General features: G+C 38.9%; 24 non-coding genes across 24 annotated transcripts; all 24 read right to left on the bottom strand.

The window, feature by feature from the left end:
- Positions 1-504: 504 nt before the first annotated feature.
- On the bottom strand, positions 505-577 carry TRNAR-CCU (transfer RNA arginine (anticodon CCU)). The gene has a single exon. It is a non-coding gene; the product is annotated as a tRNA-Arg (tRNA).
- A 447-nt stretch (positions 578-1,024) lies between these two features.
- TRNAI-UAU (transfer RNA isoleucine (anticodon UAU)) lies at positions 1,025-1,117 on the bottom strand. Its single transcript is given in 2 exon segments — positions 1,025-1,060; positions 1,080-1,117. It is a non-coding gene; the product is annotated as a tRNA-Ile (tRNA).
- Positions 1,118-3,243: 2,126 nt separating this feature from the next.
- TRNAI-UAU (transfer RNA isoleucine (anticodon UAU)) lies at positions 3,244-3,336 on the bottom strand. The gene is given in 2 exon segments: positions 3,244-3,279; positions 3,299-3,336. It is a non-coding gene; the product is annotated as a tRNA-Ile (tRNA).
- Positions 3,337-4,201: 865 nt separating this feature from the next.
- TRNAR-CCU (transfer RNA arginine (anticodon CCU)) lies at positions 4,202-4,274 on the bottom strand. Its single transcript has one exon. It is a non-coding gene; the product is annotated as a tRNA-Arg (tRNA).
- A 451-nt stretch (positions 4,275-4,725) lies between these two features.
- TRNAI-UAU (transfer RNA isoleucine (anticodon UAU)) lies at positions 4,726-4,818 on the bottom strand. Its single transcript is given in 2 exon segments — positions 4,726-4,761; positions 4,781-4,818. It is a non-coding gene; the product is annotated as a tRNA-Ile (tRNA).
- A 1,812-nt stretch (positions 4,819-6,630) lies between these two features.
- Positions 6,631-6,703, bottom strand: TRNAR-CCU (transfer RNA arginine (anticodon CCU)). The gene has a single exon. It is a non-coding gene; the product is annotated as a tRNA-Arg (tRNA).
- Positions 6,704-7,150: 447 nt separating this feature from the next.
- Positions 7,151-7,243, bottom strand: TRNAI-UAU (transfer RNA isoleucine (anticodon UAU)). The gene is given in 2 exon segments: positions 7,151-7,186; positions 7,206-7,243. It is a non-coding gene; the product is annotated as a tRNA-Ile (tRNA).
- An 867-nt stretch (positions 7,244-8,110) lies between these two features.
- On the bottom strand, positions 8,111-8,183 carry TRNAR-CCU (transfer RNA arginine (anticodon CCU)). Its single transcript has one exon. It is a non-coding gene; the product is annotated as a tRNA-Arg (tRNA).
- A 451-nt stretch (positions 8,184-8,634) lies between these two features.
- Positions 8,635-8,727, bottom strand: TRNAI-UAU (transfer RNA isoleucine (anticodon UAU)). Its single transcript is given in 2 exon segments — positions 8,635-8,670; positions 8,690-8,727. It is a non-coding gene; the product is annotated as a tRNA-Ile (tRNA).
- A 1,388-nt stretch (positions 8,728-10,115) lies between these two features.
- Positions 10,116-10,208, bottom strand: TRNAI-UAU (transfer RNA isoleucine (anticodon UAU)). Its single transcript is given in 2 exon segments — positions 10,116-10,151; positions 10,171-10,208. It is a non-coding gene; the product is annotated as a tRNA-Ile (tRNA).
- Positions 10,209-11,073: 865 nt separating this feature from the next.
- TRNAR-CCU (transfer RNA arginine (anticodon CCU)) lies at positions 11,074-11,146 on the bottom strand. Its single transcript has one exon. It is a non-coding gene; the product is annotated as a tRNA-Arg (tRNA).
- Positions 11,147-11,597: 451 nt separating this feature from the next.
- TRNAI-UAU (transfer RNA isoleucine (anticodon UAU)) lies at positions 11,598-11,690 on the bottom strand. The gene is given in 2 exon segments: positions 11,598-11,633; positions 11,653-11,690. It is a non-coding gene; the product is annotated as a tRNA-Ile (tRNA).
- Positions 11,691-13,809: 2,119 nt separating this feature from the next.
- TRNAI-UAU (transfer RNA isoleucine (anticodon UAU)) lies at positions 13,810-13,902 on the bottom strand. Its single transcript is given in 2 exon segments — positions 13,810-13,845; positions 13,865-13,902. It is a non-coding gene; the product is annotated as a tRNA-Ile (tRNA).
- An 865-nt stretch (positions 13,903-14,767) lies between these two features.
- TRNAR-CCU (transfer RNA arginine (anticodon CCU)) lies at positions 14,768-14,840 on the bottom strand. The gene has a single exon. It is a non-coding gene; the product is annotated as a tRNA-Arg (tRNA).
- Positions 14,841-15,291: 451 nt separating this feature from the next.
- On the bottom strand, positions 15,292-15,384 carry TRNAI-UAU (transfer RNA isoleucine (anticodon UAU)). The gene is given in 2 exon segments: positions 15,292-15,327; positions 15,347-15,384. It is a non-coding gene; the product is annotated as a tRNA-Ile (tRNA).
- A 1,831-nt stretch (positions 15,385-17,215) lies between these two features.
- On the bottom strand, positions 17,216-17,288 carry TRNAR-CCU (transfer RNA arginine (anticodon CCU)). The gene has a single exon. It is a non-coding gene; the product is annotated as a tRNA-Arg (tRNA).
- Positions 17,289-17,735: 447 nt separating this feature from the next.
- Positions 17,736-17,828, bottom strand: TRNAI-UAU (transfer RNA isoleucine (anticodon UAU)). The gene is given in 2 exon segments: positions 17,736-17,771; positions 17,791-17,828. It is a non-coding gene; the product is annotated as a tRNA-Ile (tRNA).
- Positions 17,829-18,695: 867 nt separating this feature from the next.
- TRNAR-CCU (transfer RNA arginine (anticodon CCU)) lies at positions 18,696-18,768 on the bottom strand. Its single transcript has one exon. It is a non-coding gene; the product is annotated as a tRNA-Arg (tRNA).
- A 451-nt stretch (positions 18,769-19,219) lies between these two features.
- Positions 19,220-19,312, bottom strand: TRNAI-UAU (transfer RNA isoleucine (anticodon UAU)). The gene is given in 2 exon segments: positions 19,220-19,255; positions 19,275-19,312. It is a non-coding gene; the product is annotated as a tRNA-Ile (tRNA).
- Positions 19,313-20,701: 1,389 nt separating this feature from the next.
- Positions 20,702-20,794, bottom strand: TRNAI-UAU (transfer RNA isoleucine (anticodon UAU)). The gene is given in 2 exon segments: positions 20,702-20,737; positions 20,757-20,794. It is a non-coding gene; the product is annotated as a tRNA-Ile (tRNA).
- An 865-nt stretch (positions 20,795-21,659) lies between these two features.
- On the bottom strand, positions 21,660-21,732 carry TRNAR-CCU (transfer RNA arginine (anticodon CCU)). Its single transcript has one exon. It is a non-coding gene; the product is annotated as a tRNA-Arg (tRNA).
- Positions 21,733-22,183: 451 nt separating this feature from the next.
- TRNAI-UAU (transfer RNA isoleucine (anticodon UAU)) lies at positions 22,184-22,276 on the bottom strand. The gene is given in 2 exon segments: positions 22,184-22,219; positions 22,239-22,276. It is a non-coding gene; the product is annotated as a tRNA-Ile (tRNA).
- Positions 22,277-23,143: 867 nt separating this feature from the next.
- On the bottom strand, positions 23,144-23,216 carry TRNAR-CCU (transfer RNA arginine (anticodon CCU)). The gene has a single exon. It is a non-coding gene; the product is annotated as a tRNA-Arg (tRNA).
- A 447-nt stretch (positions 23,217-23,663) lies between these two features.
- On the bottom strand, positions 23,664-23,756 carry TRNAI-UAU (transfer RNA isoleucine (anticodon UAU)). Its single transcript is given in 2 exon segments — positions 23,664-23,699; positions 23,719-23,756. It is a non-coding gene; the product is annotated as a tRNA-Ile (tRNA).
- Positions 23,757-24,163: the final 407 nt, after the last annotated feature.

The raw sequence follows: 24,163 nt of genomic DNA, 5'->3' as shown, positions 1-24,163 counted from the left end.
CAGCTGCGTACAGAGGTGTTGTCAGTCTTTGTAACCATACCTCTGATATTAAGCAAAACTGCTCTAGAACGACAGGATGTTTGAGTCCAAAATATTCCCAGTGGCCAGGGTGAAAATTGAAAGATTACTCATTTTGTTTTGTAAGAAAGAACATGATATGAAAAAAAGAACGTTGTCCAAAATGTTTCAAAAACCGTTTACATTTTTCAATTATAATTTTTGATTTTGATATTTGCCAATATTGTGTGGTTGAAAGCATATCCATATCTTAGAAAAGATACTCTTTGTTATTTGGGTCATAAATGACGATGCAAACAATTAAGATGCTATGTTTGTCGGCCCCACACAATTGCATGTTAACACTTCTCTCAGTACATGGAAAGGATCGTTGTAAAGGGTAGAGGTTTGCAAGAACTAATTTACAAAGAAACAACAAAAGGAGAACAGTTTACACCTGCACCATCAACCTTCCATGAGAAACTGTTGGAAAGGGAAATCAACAAGCACCCCAGATGGGACTTGAACCCACAATCCCTGGCTTAGGAGGCCAGTGCCTTATCCATTAGGCCACTGGGGCTTGATGGAGTAGCTTAAAAATCCAGACTTTCTTTGGTTACCACAAGAGTGAATCACTCACTTTTGATTGAGTTATCAAGGACGATCTTGTACGTTTGAACTCCAAATTGAAACAAACCGTCCGAATGCACATGCATCTTTATTTTAGAAGAGAGCCAGGGCTAACTTTGTCGGGTCACTGTACGTTATCAATGCCGATGATGGAAAGTTTATTGGACTGCCAGAAGCCTGAAAAACTAAATAGATATCTTCCACATTTCCCTTTCAATTATGACACCAGATTACGGTGGGACTCAATAGACTTGTCCAACCTGCGGCAATTTAAAAAAATACAAAAATTTAAACAACAAATATCTCGTTGAAATTTCTCTCTTAATCTTGACACTAGATCATGAACCGATTCAACGACTTCAGTAGTAAAAAATACAAAACGAAGGCAAGAATAGAATGCTCCAGGTGAGGGTCGAACTCACAACCTCGGCATCACTCGACAGTTACTGCTTTATAAGTACCGCGCGCTGACCGATTGCGCCACTGGAGCTGACTGGGTACACCTCTATGACATAAATTTGATTAAAAAAAAAAATTGAAATGGGATAGTTCTTCAGAAAATTAATGATTGCTTACAACAGGTTTCTAAGGTTTTATTATAATGTTTGACAATAAATATTTTACCATATCACAATCTTTATTAAAAATGAAAATGAGAAATTTATACACTGGACACTGGGTCATTTTAGACTCAAACATCCTGTTTTTTTTTTTTTTTTTTTTTTTCTTCAGGAAATGCGCACTTACATTTGCTGCAATGAACAGACATTGACGATATAAAAAATTCTTCTGAATTCAGGGGCTGCAGGGTCATCTGTGACATCACCTTTTGTGATTCCTAGATCCTGTGTTAACAGCTGCGTACAGAGGTGTTGTCAGTCTTTGTAACCATACCTCTGATATTAAGCAAAACTGCTCTAGAACGACAGGATGTTTGAGTCCAAAATATTCCCAGTGGCCAGGGTGAAAATTGAAAGATTACTCATTTTGTTTTGTAAGAAAGAACATGATATGAAAAAAAGAACGTTGTCCAAAATGTTTCAAAAACCGTTTACATTTTTCAATTATAAGTTTTGATTTTGATATTTGCCAATATTGTGTGGTTGAAAGCATATCCATATCTTAGAAAAGATACTCTTTGTTATTTGGGTCATAAATGACGATGCAAACAATTAAGATGCTATGTTTGTCGGCCCCACACAATTGCGTGTTAACTAGTGTTGAGCGATACCGTCCGATACTTGAAAGTATCGGTATCGGAAAGTATCGGCCGATACCGGCAAAGTATCGGATCCAATCCGATACCGATACCCGATACCAATACAAGTCAATGGGACTCAAGTATCGGACGGTATTCCTGATGGTTCCCAGGGTCTGAAGGAGAGGAAACTCTCCTTCAGGCCCTGGGAACCATATAAATGTGTAAAAGAAAGAATTAAAATAAAAAATATCGCTATACTCACCTGTCCGACGCAGCCGGGACCTCAGCGAGGGAACCGGCAGCGTTGTTTGTTTAAAATTCGCGCTTTTACTTGGTTACGTGAATTCCCGGCTTGTGATTGGTCAGGGCGGCCATGTTGCCGGGACGCGGACCAATCACAGCAAGCCGTGACGAAATTACGTCACGGCTTGCTGTGATTGGTTCGCGTCCCGGCAACATGGCCGCCATTAACCAATCACAAGCCGTGACGTCACGGGAGGCTGGACTTGCGCACTTTTTAAAAAACGCGCGTGTCCAGCCTCCCGTGACGTCACGGCTTGTGATTGGTTAATGGCGGCCATGTTGCCGGGACGCGGACCAATCACAGCAAGCCGTGACGTAATTTCGTCACGGCTTGCTGTGATTGGTCCGCGTCCCGGCAACATGGCCGCCCTGACCAATCACAAGCCGGGAATTCACGTAACCAAGTAAAAGCGCGAATTTTAAACAAACAACGCTGCCGGTTCCTTCGCTGAGGTCCAGGCTGCGTCGGACAGGTGAGTATAGCGATATTTTTTATTTTAATTCTTTCTTTTACACATTTTTACATTAATGTTGTTTCGATACCGATACCCGATATCACAAAAATATCGGATCTCGGTATCGGAAATTCCGATACAGCAAGTATCGGCCGATACCGCAAGTATCGGCCGATACCCGATACTTGCAGCATCGGAATGCTCAACACTAGTGTTAACACTTCTCTCAGTACATGGAAAGGATCGTTGTAAAGGGTAGAGGTTTGCAAGAACTAATTTACAAAGAAACAACACAAGGAGAAGGAGATTAAAAAAAACAAAAAAAAAAAACAGGATGTTTGAGTCTAAAATGACCCAGCATCCAGTGTATAAATTTCTCATTTTCATTTTTAATAAAGATTGTGATATGGTAAAATATTTATTGTCAAACATTATAATAAAACCTTAGAAACCTGTTGTAAGCAATCATTCATTTTCTGAAGAACTATCCCATTTCAATTTTTTTTTTTAATCAAATTTATGTCATAGCGGTGTACCCAGTCAGCTCCAGTGGCGCAATCGGTCTCGTTGAAATTTCTCTCTTAATCTTGACACTAGATCATGAACCGATTCAACGACTTCAGTAGTAAAAAATACAAAACGAAGGCAAGAATAGAATGCTCCAGGTGAGGGTCGAACTCACAACCTCGGCATCACTCGACAGTTACTGCTTTATAAGTACCGCGCGCTGACCGATTGCGCCACTGGAGCTGACTGGGTACACCGCTATGACATAAATTTGATTAAAAAAAAATTGAAATGGGATAGTTCTTCAGAAAATTAATGATTGCTTACAACAGGTTTCTAAGGTTTTATTATAATGTTTGACAATAAATATTTTACCATATCACAATCTTTATTAAAAATGAAAATGAGAAATTTATACACTGGACGCTGGGTCATTTTAGACTCAAACATCCTGTTTTTTTTTTTGTTTTTTTTTTCTTCAGGAAATGCGCACTTACATTTGCTGCAATGAACAGACATTGACGATATAAAAAATTCTTCTGAATTCAGGGGCTGCAGGGTCATCTGTGACATCACCTTTTGTGATTCCTAGATCCTGTGTTAACAGCTGCGTACAGAGGTGTTGTCAGTCTTTGTAACCATACCTCTGATATTAAGCAAAACTGCTCTAGAACGACAGGATGTTTGAGTCCAAAATATTCCCAGTGGCCAGGGTGAAAATTGAAAGATTACTCATTTTGTTTTGTAAGAAAGAACATGATATGAAAAAAAGAACGTTGTCCAAAATGTTTCAAAAACCGTTTACATTTTTCAATTATAATTTTTGATTTTGATATTTGCCAATATTGTGTGGTTGAAAGCATATCCATATCTTAGAAAAGATACTCTTTGTTATTTGGGTCATAAATGACGATGCAAACAATTAAGATGCTATGTTTGTCGGCCCCACACAATTGCGTGTTAACACTTCTCTCAGTACATGGAAAGGATCGTTGTAAAGGGTAGAGGTTTGCAAGAACTAATTTACAAAGAAACAACACAAGGAGAACAGTTTACACCTGCACCATCAACCTTCCATGAGAAACTGTTGGAAAGGGAAATCAACAAGCACCCCAGATGGGACTTGAACCCACAATCCCTGGCTTAGGAGGCCAGTGCCTTATCCATTAGGACACTGGGGCTTGATGGAGTAGCTTAAAAATCCAGACTTTCTTTGGTTACCACAAGAGTGAATCACTCACTTTTGATTGAGTTATCAAGGACGATCTTGTACGTTTGAACTCCAAATTGAAACAAACCGTCCGAATGCACATGCATCTTTATTTTAGAAGAGAGCCAGGGCTAACTTTGTCGGGTCACTGTACATAAGTTATCAATGCCGATGATGGAAAGTTTATTGGACTGCCAGAAGCCTGAAAAACTAAATAGATACCTTCCACATTTCCCTTTCAATTATGACACCAGATTACGGTGGCACTCAATAGACTTGTCCAACCTGCGGCAATTTAAAAAAATACAAAAATTTAAACAACAAATATCTCGTTGAAATTTCTCTCTTAATCTTGACACTAGATCATGAACCGATTCAACGACTTCAGTAGTAAAAAATACAAAACGAAGGCAAGAATAGAATGCTCCAGGTGAGGGTCGAACTCACAACCTCGGCATCACTCGACAGTTACTGCTTTATAAGTACCGCGCGCTGACCGATTGCGCCACTGGAGCTGACTGGGTACACCGCTATGACATAAATTTGATTAAAAAAAAAAATTGAAATGGGATAGTTCTTCAGAAAATTAATGATTGCTTACAACAGGTTTCTAAGGTTTTATTATAATGTTTGACAATAAATATTTTACCATATCACAATCTTTATTAAAAATGAAAATGAGAAATTTATACACTGGACACTGGGTCATTTTAGACTCAAACATCCTGTTTTTTTTTTTGTTTTTTTTTTTCTTCAGGAAATGCGCACTTACATTTGCTGCAATGAACAGACATTGACGATATAAAAAATTCTTCTGAATTCAGGGGCTGCAGGGTCATCTGTGACATCACCTTTTGTGATTCCTAGATCCTGTGTTAACAGCTGCGTACAGAGGTGTTGTCAGTCTTTGTAACCATACCTCTGATATTAAGCAAAACTGCTCTAGAACGACAGGATGTTTGAGTCCAAAATATTCCCAGTGGCCAGGGTGAAAATTGAAAGATTACTCATTTTGTTTTGTAAGAAAGAACATGATATGAAAAAAAGAACGTTGTCCAAAATGTTTCAAAAACCGTTTACATTTTTCAATTATAATTTTTGATTTTGATATTTGCCAATATTGTGTGGTTGAAAGCATATCCATATCTTAGAAAAGATACTCTTTGTTATTTGGGTCATAAATGACGATGCAAACAATTAAGATGCTATGTTTGTCGGCCCCACACAATTGCGTGTTAACTAGTGTTGAGCGATACCGTCCGATACTTGAAAGTATCGGTATCGGAAAGTATCGGCCGATACCGGCAAAGTATCGGATCCAATCCGATACCGATACCCGATACCAATACAAGTCAATGGGACTCAAGTATCGGACGGTATTCCTGATGGTTCCCAGGGTCTGAAGGAGAGGAAACTCTCCTTCAGGCCCTGGGAACCATATAAATGTGTAAAAGAAAGAATTAAAATAAAAAATATCGCTATACTCACCTGTCCGACGCAGCCGGGACCTCAGCGAGGGAACCGGCAGCGTTGTTTGTTTAAAATTCGCGCTTTTACTTGGTTACGTGAATTCCCGGCTTGTGATTGGTCAGGGCGGCCATGTTGCCGGGACGCGGACCAATCACAGCAAGCCGTGACGAAATTACGTCACGGCTTGCTGTGATTGGTTCGCGTCCCGGCAACATGGCCGCCATTAACCAATCACAAGCCGTGACGTCACGGGAGGCTGGACTTGCGCACTTTTTAAAAAACGCGCGTGTCCAGCCTCCCGTGACGTCACGGCTTGTGATTGGTTAATGGCGGCCATGTTGCCGGGACGCGGACCAATCACAGCAAGCCGTGACGTAATTTCGTCACGGCTTGCTGTGATTGGTCCGCGTCCCGGCAACATGGCCGCCCTGACCAATCACAAGCCGGGAATTCACGTAACCAAGTAAAAGCGCGAATTTTAAACAAACAACGCTGCCGGTTCCTTCGCTGAGGTCCAGGCTGCGTCGGACAGGTGAGTATAGCGATATTTTTTATTTTAATTCTTTCTTTTACACATTTTTACATTAATGTTGTTTCGATACCGATACCCGATATCACAAAAATATCGGATCTCGGTATCGGAAATTCCGATACAGCAAGTATCGGCCGATACCCGATACTTGCAGCATCGGAATGCTCAACACTAGTGTTAACACTTCTCTCAGTACATGGAAAGGATCGTTGTAAAGGGTAGAGGTTTGCAAGAACTAATTTACAAAGAAACAACACAAGGAGAACAGTTTACACCTGCACCATCAACCTTCCATGAGAAACTGTTGGAAAGGGAAATCAACAAGCACCCCAGATGGGACTTGAACCCACAATCCCTGGCTTAGGAGGCCAGTGCCTTATCCATTAGGCCACTTGGGCTTGATGGAGTAGCTTAAAAATCCAGACTTTCTTTGGTTACCACAAGAGTGAATCACTCACTTTTGATTGAGTTATCAAGAACGATCTTGTACTTTTGAACTCCAAATTGAAACAAACCGTCCGAATGCACATGCATCTTTATTTTAGAAGAGAGCCAGGGCTAACTTTGTCGGGTCACTGTACGTTATTAATGCCGATGATGGAAAGTTTATTGGACTGCCAGAAGCCTGAAAAACTAAATAGATATCTTCCACATTTCCCTTTCAATTATGACACCAGATTACGGTGGGACTCAATAGACTTGTCCAACCTGCGGCAATTTAAAAAAATACAAAAATTTAAACAACAAATATCTCGTTGAAATTTCTCTCTTAATCTTGACACTAGATCATGAACCGATTCAACGACTTCAGTAGTAAAAAATACAAAACGAAGGCAAGAATAGAATGATCCAGGTGAGGGTCGAACTCACAACCTCGGCATCACTCGACAGTTACTGCTTTATAAGTACCGCGCGCTGACCGATTGCGCCACTGGAGCTGACTGGGTACACCGCTATGACATAAATTTGATTAAAAAAAAAATTGAAATGGGATAGTTCTTCAGAAAATTAATGATTGCTTACAACAGGTTTCTAAGGTTTTATTATAATGTTTGACAATAAATATTTTACCATATCACAATCTTTATTAAAAATGAAAATGAGAAATTTATACACTGGACGCTGGGTCATTTTAGACTCAAACATCCTGTTTTTTTTTTTTGTTTTTTTTTTCTTCAGGAAATGCGCACTTACATTTGCTGCAATGAACAGACATTGACGATATAAAAAATTCTTCTGAATTCAGGGGCTGCAGGGTCATCTGTGACATCACCTTTTGTGATTCCTAGATCCTGTGTTAACAGCTGCGTACAGAGGTGTTGTCAGTCTTTGTAACCATACCTCTGATATTAAGCAAAACTGCTCTAGAACGACAGGATGTTTGAGTCCAAAATATTCCCAGTGGCCAGGGTGAAAATTGAAAGATTACTCATTTTGTTTTGTAAGAAAGAACATGATATGAAAAAAAGAACGTTGTCCAAAATGTTTCAAAAACCGTTTACATTTTTCAATTATAATTTTTGATTTTGATATTTGCCAATATTGTGTGGTTGAAAGCATATCCATATCTTAGAAAAGATACTCTTTGTTATTTGGGTCATAAATGACGATGCAAACAATTAAGATGCTATGTTTGTCGGCCCCACACAATTGCATGTTAACACTTCTCTCAGTACATGGAAAGGATCGTTGTAAAGGGTAGAGGTTTGCAAGAACTAATTTACAAAGAAACAACACAAGGAGAACAGTTTACACCTGCACCATCAACCTTCCATGAGAAACTGTTGGAAAGGGAAATCAACAAGCACCCCAGATGGGACTTGAACCCACAATCCCTGGCTTAGGAGGCCAGTGCCTTATCCATTAGGCCACTGGGGCTTGATGGAGTAGCTTAAAAATCCAGACTTTCTTTGGTTACCACAAGAGTGAATCACTCACTTTTGATTGAGTTATCAAGGACGATCTTGTACGTTTGAACTCCAAATTGAAACAAACCGTCCGAATGCACATGCATCTTTATTTTAGAAGAGAGCCAGGGCTAACTTTGTCGGGTCACTGTACATAAGTTATCAATGCCGATGATGGAAAGTTTATTGGACTGCCAGAAGCCTGAAAAACTAAATAGATACCTTCCACATTTCCCTTTCAATTATGACACCAGATTACGGTGGGACTCAATAGACTTGTCCAACCTGCGGCAATTTAAAAAAATACAAAAATTTAAACAACAAATATCTCGTTGAAATTTCTCTCTTAATCTTGACACTAGATCATGAACCGATTCAACGACTTCAGTAGTAAAAAATACAAAACGAAGGCAAGAATAGAATGCTCCAGGTGAGGGTCGAACTCACAACCTCGGCATCACTCGACAGTTACTGCTTTATAAGTACCGCGCGCTGACCGATTGCGCCACTGGAGCTGACTGGGTACACCGCTATGACATAAATTTGATTAAAAAAAAAAATTGAAATGGGATAGTTCTTCAGAAAATTAATGATTGCTTACAACAGGTTTCTAAGGTTTTATTATAATGTTTGACAATAAATATTTTACCATATCACAATCTTTATTAAAAATGAAAATGAGAAATTTATACACTGGACGCTGGGTCATTTTAGACTCAAACATCCTGTTTTTTTTTTTTGTTTTTTTTTTCTTCAGGAAATGCGCACTTACATTTGCTGCAATGAACAGACATTGACGATATAAAAAATTCTTCTGAATTCAGGGGCTGCAGGGTCATCTGTGACATCACCTTTTGTGATTCCTAGATCCTGTGTTAACAGCTGCGTACAGAGGTGTTGTCAGTCTTTGTAACCATACCTCTGATATTAAGCAAAACTGCTCTAGAACGACAGGATGTTTGAGTCCAAAATATTCCCAGTGGCCAGGGTGAAAATTGAAAGATTACTCATTTTGTTTTGTAAGAAAGAACATGATATGAAAAAAAGAACGTTGTCCAAAATGTTTCAAAAACCGTTTACATTTTTCAATTATAATTTTTGATTTTGATATTTGCCAATATTGTGTGGTTGAAAGCATATCCATATCTTAGAAAAGATACTCTTTGTTATTTGGGTCATAAATGACGATGCAAACAATTAAGATGCTATGTTTGTCGGCCCCACACAATTGCATGTTAACACTTCTCTCAGTACATGGAAAGGATCGTTGTAAAGGGTAGAGGTTTGCAAGAACTAATTTACAAAGAAACAACAAAAGGAGAACAGTTTACACCTGCACCATCAACCTTCCATGAGAAACTGTTGGAAAGGGAAATCAACAAGCACCCCAGATGGGACTTGAACCCACAATCCCTGGCTTAAGAGGCCAGTGCCTTATCCATTAGGCCACTGGGGCTTGATGGAGTAGCTTAAAAATCCAGACTTTCTTTGGTTACCACAAGAGTGAATCACTCACTTTTGATTGAGTTATCAAGGACGATCTTGTACGTTTGAACTCCAAATTGAAACAAACCGTCCGAATGCACATGCATCTTTATTTTAGAAGAGAGCCAGGGCTAACTTTGTCGGGTCACTGTACGTTATCAATGCCGATGATGGAAAGTTTATTGGACTGCCAGAAGCCTGAAAAACTAAATAGATATCTTCCACATTTCCCTTTCAATTATGACACCAGATTACGGTGGGACTCAATAGACTTGTCCAACCTGCGGCAATTTAAAAAAATACAAAAATTTAAACAACAAATATCTCGTTGAAATTTCTCTCTTAATCTTGACACTAGATCATGAACCGATTCAACGACTTCAGTAGTAAAAAATACAAAACGAAGGCAAGAATAGAATGCTCCAGGTGAGGGTCGAACTCACAACCTCGGCATCACTCGACAGTTACTGCTTTATAAGTACCGCGCGCTGACCGATTGCGCCACTGGAGCTGACTGGGTACACCGCTATGACATAAATTTGATTAAAAAAAAATTGAAATGGGATAGTTCTTCAGAAAATTAATGATTGCTTACAACAGGTTTCTAAGGTTTTATTATAATGTTTGACAATAAATATTTTACCATATCACAATCTTTATTAAAAATGAAAATGAGAAATTTATACACTGGACGCTGGGTCATTTTAGACTCAAACATCCTGTTTTTTTTTTTGTTTTTTTTTTCTTCAGGAAATGCGCACTTACATTTGCTGCAATGAACAGACATTGACGATATAAAAAATTCTTCTGAATTCAGGGGCTGCAGGGTCATCTGTGACATCACCTTTTGTGATTCCTAGATCCTGTGTTAACAGCTGCGTACAGAGGTGTTGTCAGTCTTTGTAACCATACCTCTGATATTAAGCAAAACTGCTCTAGAACGACAGGATGTTTGAGTCCAAAATATTCCCAGTGGCCAGGGTGAAAATTGAAAGATTACTCATTTTGTTTTGTAAGAAAGAACATGATATGAAAAAAAGAACGTTGTCCAAAATGTTTCAAAAACCGTTTACATTTTTCAATTATAATTTTTGATTTTGATATTTGCCAATATTGTGTGGTTGAAAGCATATCCATATCTTAGAAAAGATACTCTTTGTTATTTGGGTCATAAATGACGATGCAAACAATTAAGATGCTATGTTTGTCGGCCCCACACAATTGCGTGTTAACACTTCTCTCAGTACATGGAAAGGATCGTTGTAAAGGGTAGAGGTTTGCAAGAACTAATTTACAAAGAAACAACACAAGGAGAACAGTTTACACCTGCACCATCAACCTTCCATGAGAAACTGTTGGAAAGGGAAATCAACAAGCACCCCAGATGGGACTTGAACCCACAATCCCTGGCTTAGGAGGCCAGTGCCTTATCCATTAGGACACTGGGGCTTGATGGAGTAGCTTAAAAATCCAGACTTTCTTTGGTTACCACAAGAGTGAATCACTCACTTTTGATTGAGTTATCAAGGACGATCTTGTACGTTTGAACTCCAAATTGAAACAAACCGTCCGAATGCACATGCATCTTTATTTTAGAAGAGAGCCAGGGCTAACTTTGTCGGGTCACTGTACATAAGTTATCAATGCCGATGATGGAAAGTTTATTGGACTGCCAGAAGCCTGAAAAACTAAATAGATACCTTCCACATTTCCCTTTCAATTATGACACCAGATTACGGTGGCACTCAATAGACTTGTCCAACCTGCGGCAATTTAAAAAAATACAAAAATTTAAACAACAAATATCTCGTTGAAATTTCTCTCTTAATCTTGACACTAGATCATGAACCGATTCAACGACTTCAGTAGTAAAAAATACAAAACGAAGGCAAGAATAGAATGCTCCAGGTGAGGGTCGAACTCACAACCTCGGCATCACTCGACAGTTACTGCTTTATAAGTACCGCGCGCTGACCGATTGCGCCACTGGAGCTGACTGGGTACACCGCTATGACATAAATTTGATTAAAAAAAAAAATTGAAATGGGATAGTTCTTCAGAAAATTAATGATTGCTTACAACAGGTTTCTAAGGTTTTATTATAATGTTTGACAATAAATATTTTACCATATCACAATCTTTATTAAAAATGAAAATGAGAAATTTATACACTGGACACTGGGTCATTTTAGACTCAAACATCCTGTTTTTTTTTTTTTTTTCTTCAGGAAATGCGCACTTACATTTGCTGCAATGAACAGACATTGACGATATAAAAAATTCTTCTGAATTCAGGGGCTGCAGGGTCATCTGTGACATCACCTTTTGTGATTCCTAGATCCTGTGTTAACAGCTGCGTACAGAGGTGTTGTCAGTCTTTGTAACCATACCTCTGATATTAAGCAAAACTGCTCTAGAACGACAGGATGTTTGAGTCCAAAATATTCCCAGTGGCCAGGGTGAAAATTGAAAGATTACTCATTTTGTTTTGTAAGAAAGAACATGATATGAAAAAAAGAACGTTGTCCAAAATGTTTCAAAAACCGTTTACATTTTTCAATTATAAGTTTTGATTTTGATATTTGCCAATATTGTGTGGTTGAAAGCATATCCATATCTTAGAAAAGATACTCTTTGTTATTTGGGTCATAAATGACGATGCAAACAATTAAGATGCTATGTTTGTCGGCCCCACACAATTGCGTGTTAACTAGTGTTGAGCGATACCGTCCGATACTTGAAAGTATCGGTATCGGAAAGTATCGGCCGATACCGGCAAAGTATCGGATCCAATCCGATACCGATACCCGATACCAATACAAGTCAATGGGACTCAAGTATCGGACGGTATTCCTGATGGTTCCCAGGGTCTGAAGGAGAGGAAACTCTCCTTCAGGCCCTGGGAACCATATAAATGTGTAAAAGAAAGAATTAAAATAAAAAATATCGCTATACTCACCTGTCCGACGCAGCCGGGACCTCAGCGAGGGAACCGGCAGCGTTGTTTGTTTAAAATTCGCGCTTTTACTTGGTTACGTGAATTCCCGGCTTGTGATTGGTCAGGGCGGCCATGTTGCCGGGACGCGGACCAATCACAGCAAGCCGTGACGAAATTACGTCACGGCTTGCTGTGATTGGTTCGCGTCCCGGCAACATGGCCGCCATTAACCAATCACAAGCCGTGACGTCACGGGAGGCTGGACTTGCGCACTTTTTAAAAAACGCGCGTGTCCAGCCTCCCGTGACGTCACGGCTTGTGATTGGTTAATGGCGGCCATGTTGCCGGGACGCGGACCAATCACAGCAAGCCGTGACGTAATTTCGTCACGGCTTGCTGTGATTGGTCCGCGTCCCGGCAACATGGCCGCCCTGACCAATCACAAGCCGGGAATTCACGTAACCAAGTAAAAGCGCGAATTTTAAACAAACAACGCTGCCGGTTCCTTCGCTGAGGTCCAGGCTGCGTCGGACAGGTGAGTATAGCGATATTTTTTATTTTAATTCTTTCTTTTACACATTTTTACATTAATGTTGTTTCGATACCGATACCCGATATCACAAAAATATCGGATCTCGGTATCGGAAATTCCGATACAGCAAGTATCGGCCGATACCGCAAGTATCGGCCGATACCCGATACTTGCAGCATCGGAATGCTCAACACTAGTGTTAACACTTCTCTCAGTACATGGAAAGGATCGTTGTAAAGGGTAGAGGTTTGCAAGAACTAATTTACAAAGAAACAACACAAGGAGAAGGAGATTAAAAAAAACAAAAAAAAAAAACAGGATGTTTGAGTCTAAAATGACCCAGCGTCCAGTGTATAAATTTCTCATTTTCATTTTTAATAAAGATTGTGATATGGTAAAATATTTATTGTCAAACATTATAATAAAACCTTAGAAACCTGTTGTAAGCAATCATTCATTTTCTGAAGAACTATCCCATTTCAATTTTTTTTTTTAATCAAATTTATGTCATAGCGGTGTACCCAGTCAGCTCCAGTGGCGCAATCGGTCTCGTTGAAATTTCTCTCTTAATCTTGACACTAGATCATGAACCGATTCAACGACTTCAGTAGTAAAAAATACAAAACGAAGGCAAGAATAGAATGCTCCAGGTGAGGGTCGAACTCACAACCTCGGCATCACTCGACAGTTACTGCTTTATAAGTACCGCGCGCTGACCGATTGCGCCACTGGAGCTGACTGGGTACACCGCTATGACATAAATTTGATTAAAAAAAAATTGAAATGGGATAGTTCTTCAGAAAATTAATGATTGCTTACAACAGGTTTCTAAGGTTTTATTATAATGTTTGACAATAAATATTTTACCATATCACAATCTTTATTAAAAATGAAAATGAGAAATTTATACACTGGACGCTGGGTCATTTTAGACTCAAACATCCTGTTTTTTTTTTTGTTTTTTTTTTCTTCAGGAAATGCGCACTTACATTTGCTGCAATGAACAGACATTGACGATATAAAAAATTCTTCTGAATTCAGGGGCTGCAGGGTCATCTGTGACATCACCTTTTGTGATTCCTAGATCCTGTGTTAACAGCTGCGTACAGAGGTGTTGTCAGTCTTTGTAACCATACCTCTGATATTAAGCAAAACTGCTCTAGAACGACAGGATGTTTGAGTCCAAAATATTCCCAGTGGCCAGGGTGAAAATTGAAAGATTACTCATTTTGTTTTGTAAGAAAGAACATGATATGAAAAAAAGAACGTTGTCCAAAATGTTTCAAAAACCGTTTACATTTTTCAATTATAATTTTTGATTTTGATATTTGCCAATATTGTGTGGTTGAAAGCATATCCATATCTTAGAAAAGATACTCTTTGTTATTTGGGTCATAAATGACGATGCAAACAATTAAGATGCTATGTTTGTCGGCCCCACACAATTGCGTGTTAACACTTCTCTCAGTACATGGAAAGGATCGTTGTAAAGGGTAGAGGTTTGCAAGAACTAATTTACAAAGAAACAACACAAGGAGAACAGTTTACACCTGCACCATCAACCTTCCATGAGAAACTGTTGGAAAGGGAAATCAACAAGCACCCCAGATGGGACTTGAACCCACAATCCCTGGCTTAGGAGGCCAGTGCCTTATCCATTAGGACACTGGGGCTTGATGGAGTAGCTTAAAAATCCAGACTTTCTTTGGTTACCACAAGAGTGAATCACTCACTTTTGATTGAGTTATCAAGGACGATCTTGTACGTTTGAACTCCAAATTGAAACAAACCGTCCGAATGCACATGCATCTTTATTTTAGAAGAGAGCCAGGGCTAACTTTGTCGGGTCACTGTACATAAGTTATCAATGCCGATGATGGAAAGTTTATTGGACTGCCAGAAGCCTGAAAAACTAAATAGATACCTTCCACATTTCCCTTTCAATTATGACACCAGATTACGGTGGCACTCAATAGACTTGTCCAACCTGCGGCAATTTAAAAAAATACAAAAATTTAAACAACAAATATCTCGTTGAAATTTCTCTCTTAATCTTGACACTAGATCATGAACCGATTCAACGACTTCAGTAGTAAAAAATACAAAACGAAGGCAAGAATAGAATGCTCCAGGTGAGGGTCGAACTCACAACCTCGGCATCACTCGACAGTTACTGCTTTATAAGTACCGCGCGCTGACCGATTGCGCCACTGGAGCTGACTGGGTACACCGCTATGACATAAATTTGATTAAAAAAAAAAATTGAAATGGGATAGTTCTTCAGAAAATTAATGATTGCTTACAACAGGTTTCTAAGGTTTTATTATAATGTTTGACAATAAATATTTTACCATATCACAATCTTTATTAAAAATGAAAATGAGAAATTTATACACTGGACACTGGGTCATTTTAGACTCAAACATCCTGTTTTTTTTTTTGTTTTTTTTTTTCTTCAGGAAATGCGCACTTACATTTGCTGCAATGAACAGACATTGACGATATAAAAAATTCTTCTGAATTCAGGGGCTGCAGGGTCATCTGTGACATCACCTTTTGTGATTCCTAGATCCTGTGTTAACAGCTGCGTACAGAGGTGTTGTCAGTCTTTGTAACCATACCTCTGATATTAAGCAAAACTGCTCTAGAACGACAGGATGTTTGAGTCCAAAATATTCCCAGTGGCCAGGGTGAAAATTGAAAGATTACTCATTTTGTTTTGTAAGAAAGAACATGATATGAAAAAAAGAACGTTGTCCAAAATGTTTCAAAAACCGTTTACATTTTTCAATTATAATTTTTGATTTTGATATTTGCCAATATTGTGTGGTTGAAAGCATATCCATATCTTAGAAAAGATACTCTTTGTTATTTGGGTCATAAATGACGATGCAAACAATTAAGATGCTATGTTTGTCGGCCCCACACAATTGCGTGTTAACTAGTGTTGAGCGATACCGTCCGATACTTGAAAGTATCGGTATCGGAAAGTATCGGCCGATACCGGCAAAGTATCGGATCCAATCCGATACCGATACCCGATACCAATACAAGTCAATGGGACTCAAGTATCGGACGGTATTCCTGATGGTTCCCAGGGTCTGAAGGAGAGGAAACTCTCCTTCAGGCCCTGGGAACCATATAAATGTGTAAAAGAAAGAATTAAAATAAAAAATATCGCTATACTCACCTGTCCGACGCAGCCGGGACCTCAGCGAGGGAACCGGCAGCGTTGTTTGTTTAAAATTCGCGCTTTTACTTGGTTACGTGAATTCCCGGCTTGTGATTGGTCAGGGCGGCCATGTTGCCGGGACGCGGACCAATCACAGCAAGCCGTGACGAAATTACGTCACGGCTTGCTGTGATTGGTTCGCGTCCCGGCAACATGGCCGCCATTAACCAATCACAAGCCGTGACGTCACGGGAGGCTGGACTTGCGCACTTTTTAAAAAACGCGCGTGTCCAGCCTCCCGTGACGTCACGGCTTGTGATTGGTTAATGGCGGCCATGTTGCCGGGACGCGGACCAATCACAGCAAGCCGTGACGTAATTTCGTCACGGCTTGCTGTGATTGGTCCGCGTCCCGGCAACATGGCCGCCCTGACCAATCACAAGCCGGGAATTCACGTAACCAAGTAAAAGCGCGAATTTTAAACAAACAACGCTGCCGGTTCCTTCGCTGAGGTCCAGGCTGCGTCGGACAGGTGAGTATAGCGATATTTTTTATTTTAATTCTTTCTTTTACACATTTTTACATTAATGTTGTTTCGATACCGATACCCGATATCACAAAAATATCGGATCTCGGTATCGGAAATTCCGATACAGCAAGTATCGGCCGATACCGCAAGTATCGGCCGATACCCGATACTTGCAGCATCGGAATGCTCAACACTAGTGTTAACACTTCTCTCAGTACATGGAAAGGATCGTTGTAAAGGGTAGAGGTTTGCAAGAACTAATTTACAAAGAAACAACACAAGGAGAACAGTTTACACCTGCACCATCAACCTTCCATGAGAAACTGTTGGAAAGGGAAATCAACAAGCACCCCAGATGGGACTTGAACCCACAATCCCTGGCTTAGGAGGCCAGTGCCTTATCCATTAGGCCACTTGGGCTTGATGGAGTAGCTTAAAAATCCAGACTTTCTTTGGTTACCACAAGAGTGAATCACTCACTTTTGATTGAGTTATCAAGAACGATCTTGTACTTTTGAACTCCAAATTGAAACAAACCGTCCGAATGCACATGCATCTTTATTTTAGAAGAGAGCCAGGGCTAACTTTGTCGGGTCACTGTACGTTATTAATGCCGATGATGGAAAGTTTATTGGACTGCCAGAAGCCTGAAAAACTAAATAGATATCTTCCACATTTCCCTTTCAATTATGACACCAGATTACGGTGGGACTCAATAGACTTGTCCAACCTGCGGCAATTTAAAAAAATACAAAAATTTAAACAACAAATATCTCGTTGAAATTTCTCTCTTAATCTTGACACTAGATCATGAACCGATTCAACGACTTCAGTAGTAAAAAATACAAAACGAAGGCAAGAATAGAATGATCCAGGTGAGGGTCGAACTCACAACCTCGGCATCACTCGACAGTTACTGCTTTATAAGTACCGCGCGCTGACCGATTGCGCCACTGGAGCTGACTGGGTACACCGCTATGACATAAATTTGATTAAAAAAAAAATTGAAATGGGATAGTTCTTCAGAAAATTAATGATTGCTTACAACAGGTTTCTAAGGTTTTATTATAATGTTTGACAATAAATATTTTACCATATCACAATCTTTATTAAAAATGAAAATGAGAAATTTATACACTGGACGCTGGGTCATTTTAGACTCAAACATCCTGTTTTTTTTTTTTGTTTTTTTTTTCTTCAGGAAATGCGCACTTACATTTGCTGCAATGAACAGACATTGACGATATAAAAAATTCTTCTGAATTCAGGGGCTGCAGGGTCATCTGTGACATCACCTTTTGTGATTCCTAGATCCTGTGTTAACAGCTGCGTACAGAGGTGTTGTCAGTCTTTGTAACCATACCTCTGATATTAAGCAAAACTGCTCTAGAACGACAGGATGTTTGAGTCCAAAATATTCCCAGTGGCCAGGGTGAAAATTGAAAGATTACTCATTTTGTTTTGTAAGAAAGAACATGATATGAAAAAAAGAACGTTGTCCAAAATGTTTCAAAAACCGTTTACATTTTTCAATTATAATTTTTGATTTTGATATTTGCCAATATTGTGTGGTTGAAAGCATATCCATATCTTAGAAAAGATACTCTTTGTTATTTGGGTCATAAATGACGATGCAAACAATTAAGATGCTATGTTTGTCGGCCCCACACAATTGCATGTTAACACTTCTCTCAGTACATGGAAAGGATCGTTGTAAAGGGTAGAGGTTTGCAAGAACTAATTTACAAAGAAACAACACAAGGAGAACAGTTTACACCTGCACCATCAACCTTCCATGAGAAACTGTTGGAAAGGGAAATCAACAAGCACCCCAGATGGGACTTGAACCCACAATCCCTGGCTTAGGAGGCCAGTGCCTTATCCATTAGGCCACTGGGGCTTGATGGAGTAGCTTAAAAATCCAGACTTTCTTTGGTTACCACAAGAGTGAATCACTCACTTTTGATTGAGTTATCAAGGACGATCTTGTACGTTTGAACTCCAAATTGAAACAAACCGTCCGAATGCACATGCATCTTTATTTTAGAAGAGAGCCAGGGCTAACTTTGTCGGGTCACTGTACATAAGTTATCAATGCCGATGATGGAAAGTTTATTGGACTGCCAGAAGCCTGAAAAACTAAATAGATACCTTCCACATTTCCCTTTCAATTATGACACCAGATTACGGTGGGACTCAATAGACTTGTCCAACCTGCGGCAATTTAAAAAAATACAAAAATTTAAACAACAAATATCTCGTTGAAATTTCTCTCTTAATCTTGACACTAGATCATGAACCGATTCAACGACTTCAGTAGTAAAAAATACAAAACGAAGGCAAGAATAGAATGCTCCAGGTGAGGGTCGAACTCACAACCTCGGCATCACTCGACAGTTACTGCTTTATAAGTACCGCGCGCTGACCGATTGCGCCACTGGAGCTGACTGGGTACACCGCTATGACATAAATTTGATTAAAAAAAAAAATTGAAATGGGATAGTTCTTCAGAAAATTAATGATTGCTTACAACAGGTTTCTAAGGTTTTATTATAATGTTTGACAATAAATATTTTACCATATCACAATCTTTATTAAAAATGAAAATGAGAAATTTATACACTGGACGCTGGGTCATTTTAGACTCAAACATCCTGTTTTTTTTTTTTTGTTTTTTTTTTCTTCAGGAAATGCGCACTTACATTTGCTGCAATGAACAGACATTGACGATATAAAAAATTCTTCTGAATTCAGGGGCTGCAGGGTCATCTGTGACATCACCTTTTGTGATTCCTAGATCCTGTGTTAACAGCTGCGTACAGAGGTGTTGTCAGTCTTTGTAACCATACCTCTGATATTAAGCAAAACTGCTCTAGAACGACAGGATGTTTGAGTCCAAAATATTCCCAGTGGCCAGGGTGAAAATTGAAAGATTACTCATTTTGTTTTGTAAGAAAGAACATGATATGAAAAAAAGAACGTTGTCCAAAATGTTTCAAAAACCGTTTACATTTTTCAATTATAATTTTTGATTTTGATATTTGCCAATATTGTGTGGTTGAAAGCATATCCATATCTTAGAAAAGATACTCTTTGTTATTTGGGTCATAAATGACGATGCAAACAATTAAGATGCTATGTTTGTCGGCCCCACACAATTGCATGTTAACACTTCTCTCAGTACATGGAAAGGATCGTTGTAAAGGGTAGAGGTTTGCAAGAACTAATTTACAAAGAAACAACAAAAGGAGAACAGTTTACACCTGCACCATCAACCTTCCGTGAGAAACTGTTGGAAAGGGAAATCAACAAGCACCCCAGATGGGACTTGAACCCACAATCCCTGGCTTAAGAGGCCAGTGCCTTATCCATTAGGCCACTGGGGCTTGATGGAGTAGCTTAAAAATCCAGACTTTCTTTGGTTACCACAAGAGTGAATCACTCACTTTTGATTGAGTTATCAAGGACGATCTTGTACGTTTGAACTCCAAATTGAAACAAACCGTCCGAATGCACATGCATCTTTATTTTAGAAGAGAGCCAGGGCTAACTTTGTCGGGTCACTGTACGTTATCAATGCCGATGATGGAAAGTTTATTGGACTGCCAGAAGCCTGAAAAACTAAATAGATATCTTCCACATTTCCCTTTCAATTATGACACCAGATTACGGTGGGACTCAATAGACTTGTCCAACCTGCGGCAATTTAAAAAAATACAAAAATTTAAACAACAAATATCTCGTTGAAATTTCTCTCTTAATCTTGACACTAGATCATGAACCGATTCAACGACTTCAGTAGTAAAAAATACAAAACGAAGGCAAGAATAGAATGCTCCAGGTGAGGGTCGAACTCACAACCTCGGCATCACTCGACAGTTACTGCTTTATAAGTACCGCGCGCTGACCGATTGCGCCACTGGAGCTGACTGGGTACACCGCTATGACATAAATTTGATTAAAAAAAAATTGAAATGGGATAGTTCTTCAGAAAATTAATGATTGCTTACAACAGGTTTCTAAGGTTTTATTATAATGTTTGACAATAAATATTTTACCATATCACAATCTTTATTAAAAATGAAAATGAGAAATTTATACACTGGACGCTGGGTCATTTTAGACTCAAACATCCTGTTTTTTTTTTTGTTTTTTTTTTCTTCAGGAAATGCGCACTTACATTTGCTGCAATGAACAGACATTGACGATATAAAAAATTCTTCTGAATTCAGGGGCTGCAGGGTCATCTGTGACATCACCTTTTGTGATTCCTAGATCCTGTGTTAACAGCTGCGTACAGAGGTGTTGTCAGTCTTTGTAACCATACCTCTGATATTAAGCAAAACTGCTCTAGAACGACAGGATGTTTGAGTCCAAAATATTCCCAGTGGCCAGGGTGAAAATTGAAAGATTACTCATTTTGTTTTGTAAGAAAGAACATGATATGAAAAAAAGAACGTTGTCCAAAATGTTTCAAAAACCGTTTACATTTTTCAATTATAATTTTTGATTTTGATATTTGCCAATATTGTGTGGTTGAAAGCATATCCATATCTTAGAAAAGATACTCTTTGTTATTTGGGTCATAAATGACGATGCAAACAATTAAGATGCTATGTTTGTCGGCCCCACACAATTGCGTGTTAACACTTCTCTCAGTACATGGAAAGGATCGTTGTAAAGGGTAGAGGTTTGCAAGAACTAATTTACAAAGAAACAACAAAAGGAGAACAGTTTACACCTGCACCATCAACCTTCCATGAGAAACTGTTGGAAAGGGAAATCAACAAGCACCCCAGATGGGACTTGAACCCACAATCCCTGGCTTAGGAGGCCAGTGCCTTATCCATTAGGCCACTGGGGCTTGATGGAGTAGCTTAAAAATCCAGACTTTCTTTGGTTACCACAAGAGTGAATCACTCACTTTTGATTGAGTTATCAAGGACGATCTTGTACGTTTGAACTCCAAATTGAAACAAACCGTCCGAATGCACATGCATCTTTATTTTAGAAGAGAGCCAGGGCTAACTTTGTCGGGTCACTGTACATAAGTTATCAATGCCGATGATGGAAAGTTTATTGGACTGCCAGAAGCCTGAAAAACTAAATAGATACCTTCCACATTTCCCTTTCAATTATGACACCAGATTACGGTGGGACTCAATAGACTTGTCCAACCTGCGGCAATTTAAAAAAATACAAAAATTTAAACAACAAATATCTCGTTGAAATTTCTCTCTTAATCTTGACACTAGATCATGAACCGATTCAACGACTTCAGTAGTAAAAAATACAAAACGAAGGCAAGAATAGAATGCTCCAGGTGAGGGTCGAACTCACAACCTCGGCATCACTCGACAGTTACTGCTTTATAAGTACCGCGCGCTGACCGATTGCGCCACTGGAGCTGACTGGGTACACCGCTATGACATAAATTTGATTAAAAAAAAAAATTGAAATGGGATAGTTCTTCAGAAAATTAATGATTGCTTACAACAGGTTTCTAAGGTTTTATTATAATGTTTGACAATAAATATTTTACCATATCACAATCTTTATTAAAAATGAAAATGAGAAATTTATACACTGGACGCTGGGTCATTTTAGACTCAAACATCCTGTTTTTTTTTTTGTTTTTTTTTTCTTCAGGAAATGCGCACTTACATTTGCTGCAATGAACAGACATTGACGATATAAAAAATTCTTCTGAATTCAGGGGCTGCAGGGTCATCTGTGACATCACCTTTTGTGATTCCTAGATCCTGTGTTAACAGCTGCGTACAGAGGTGTTGTCAGTCTTTGTAACCATACCTCTGATATTAAGCAAAACTGCTCTAGAACGACAGGATGTTTGAGTCCAAAATATTCCCAGTGGCCAGGGTGAAAATTGAAAGATTACTCATTTTGTTTTGTAAGAAAGAACATGATATGAAAAAAAGAACGTTGTCCAAAATGTTTCAAAAACCGTTTACATTTTTCAATTATAATTTTTGATTTTGATATTTGCCAATATTGTGTGGTTGAAAGCATATCCATATCTTAGAAAAGATACTCTTTGTTATTTGGGTCATAAATGACGATGCAAACAATTAAGATGCTATGTTTGTCGGCCCCACACAATTGCATGTTAACACTTCTCTCAGTACATGGAAAGGATCGTTGTAAAGGGTAGAGGTTTGCAAGAACTAATTTACAAAGAAACAACAAAAGGAGAACAGTTTACACCTGCACCATCAACCTTCCATGAGAAACTGTTGGAAAGGGAAATCAACAAGCACCCCAGATGGGACTTGAACCCACAATCCCTGGCTTAGGAGGCCAGTGCCTTATCCATTAGGCCACTGGGGCTTGATGGAGTAGCTTAAAAATCCAGACTTTCTTTGGTTACCACAAGAGTGAATCACTCACTTTTGATTGAGTTATCAAGGACGATCTTGTACGTTTGAACTCCAAATTGAAACAAACCGTCCGAATGCACATGCATCTTTATTTTAGAAGAGAGCCAGGGCTAACTTTGTCGGGTCACTGTACGTTATCAATGCCGATGATGGAAAGTTTATTGGACTGCCAGAAGCCTGAAAAACTAAATAGATATCTTCCACATTTCCCTTTCAATTATGACACCAGATTACGGTGGGACTCAATAGACTTGTCCAACCTGCGGCAATTTAAAAAAATACAAAAATTTAAACAACAAATATCTCGTTGAAATTTCTCTCTTAATCTTGACACTAGATCATGAACCGATTCAACGACTTCAGTAGTAAAAAATACAAAACGAAGGCAAGAATAGAATGCTCCAGGTGAGGGTCGAACTCACAACCTCGGCATCACTCGACAGTTACTGCTTTATAAGTACCGCGCGCTGACCGATTGCGCCACTGGAGCTGACTGGGTACACCGCTATGACATAAATTTGATTAAAAAAAAAAATTGAAATGGGATAGTTCTTCAGAAAATTAATGATTGCTTACAACAGGTTTCTAAGGTTTTATTATAATGTTTGACAATAAATATTTTACCATATCACAATCTTTATTAAAAATGAAAATGAGAAATTTATACACTGGACGCTGGGTCATTTTAGACTCAAACATCCTGTTTTTTGTTTTGTTTTTTTTTTCTTCAGGAAATGCGCACTTACATTTGCTGCAATGAACAGACATTGACAATATAAAAAATTCTTCTGAATTCAGGGGCTGCAGGGTCATCTGTGACATCACCTTTTGTGATTCCTAGATCCTGTGTTAACAGCTGCGTACAGAGGTGTTGTCAGTCTTTGTAACCATACCTCT

This window comes from Ranitomeya variabilis, chromosome 5 (assembly GCF_051348905.1).
Source record: "Ranitomeya variabilis isolate aRanVar5 chromosome 5, aRanVar5.hap1, whole genome shotgun sequence".
NCBI classification, from domain to species: domain Eukaryota; kingdom Metazoa; phylum Chordata; class Amphibia; order Anura; family Dendrobatidae; genus Ranitomeya; species Ranitomeya variabilis.
Note: the sequence above shows the minus strand (reverse complement) of the source record. Positions and strands in the feature narration are given on the sequence as shown.